Source organism: Uranotaenia lowii, chromosome 2 (assembly GCF_029784155.1).
Source record: "Uranotaenia lowii strain MFRU-FL chromosome 2, ASM2978415v1, whole genome shotgun sequence".
NCBI lineage: Eukaryota > Metazoa > Arthropoda > Insecta > Diptera > Culicidae > Uranotaenia > Uranotaenia lowii.
Window position 1 is genome coordinate 423252147 of NC_073692.1, and position 1623 is coordinate 423253769.

The following is a 1623-nucleotide window of genomic DNA, read 5'->3' on the forward strand; positions in this document are numbered from 1 at the left end:
GGGTGATGCCGTTTCAAATTTTTGAACGAAACAGAATCTCAAAATCTCCTGAATAAAAAGAAAAATAATTCCTTCAAAATTTCGGAAGATCGTATCGAAAATAAAACTTTTTGATCGATTTTTCCAAGCCTTGAGAATCGATCCAAAAAATCGGAAATTTTGGTTTAAAATATCGATCTTTCAAAGATCGATCCAAGATCGACCAATCCTAATTTACATTACCACGGCCTATGCGTAAGAGAATCGACGCGGAACCATTAAGTAAGTAAGTAAGTAAGTAAGTAAGTAAGTAAGTAAGTAAGTAAGTAAGTAAGTAAGTATGTAAGTAAGTAAGTGATTAAGTAAGTAAGTAAGTAAGTAAGTCAGTAAGTGATTAAGTAAGTAAGTAAGTGAGTAAGTAAGTAAGTAAGTATAAAAATAAGTAAGTAAGTAAGTAAGTGAGTAAATAAGTAAGTAAGTATGTAAGTAAGTAAGTAAGTAAGTATAAAAGTAGGTAAGTATGTAAGTAAGTAAGTAAGTAAGTAAGTAAGTAAGTAAGTAAGTAAGTCAGTAAGTAAGTAAGTCAGTAAGTAAGTGTTTACATTACCAATTTTTCGTTTTCAATCAGTTATTTCGATGTTTTTAAAACAAAACATGAATTGCGCTTACAGAAATTTCCACCCTAAAAATCTTTTTATTCTTACTTTTTTCAGCTATTGAAAAAAAAAGCTGAAACAATTAGTATTTGAAATGATCAAATGGTATATTTTTCATGGTAACATTCCGTTCCAGATGAAAATGAACCTCATTAATGTGTGTGCGCTTACAGGAATGTAAATTTTTTCTTAATTTTTCTATCCATCTTATCAATTTCATTTCTAATATTATTTCTCCAAGAATATACGTTTCACCGATATGCCGAAAATAAATTGACAAAATCAACTAAACAGAGGATAAATTTATGAATTTCATTATTTTACAACTATTTTAAATAGAAAATCCTACCTAGCTCAGCAGAATCCGCATTTGAACTTGTTCATTACCAAATTTGAACATTCAGAGGAAAAATATAAAAATATACTCTCGAAAGTATTTCAGTTTTTTTGTAATTTCATCGTGTTGAAAATAGGAATACTTATTTCCCTCAATGCAAAAGATAATAACAGTTCCCTAACATTTATTGAAACACCTTTAAACACGAAAAATTGATGTGCTAAATATTTACTACCTCAACAATCGTGCAGACCCTTGACATAACATACTTGAAAGGAAACTTTTTCGTTGGATTCGAGTTAATCAATTTATTAATTGATCAAATGGTATATGATAGTTAGGAGGATCGAACGTTTCCAATTATGAAGAATTGTTTTTTTCTTCTCGAATGCTGGGTTATAAAATGCACTCAATTGAATTGATTGTTTTTATTTAGAAATTTATTAATTTAATTGAGAGCTTTTCATTACTAACGCAGTTTTGATTGGTATTGCCCTTGAGGCTTCAGGCAGTGCACAAACCTTTATTACTTAGGGTGAGTGATCCTTCTTTGGGCCTAGATCCTACTTTGGTCGTAAAATGCCAAAAAATAGAAATAATTCATTTCACTGGCATTGATTTAAGATACTCTTATGCAAACAATGAAGTTTT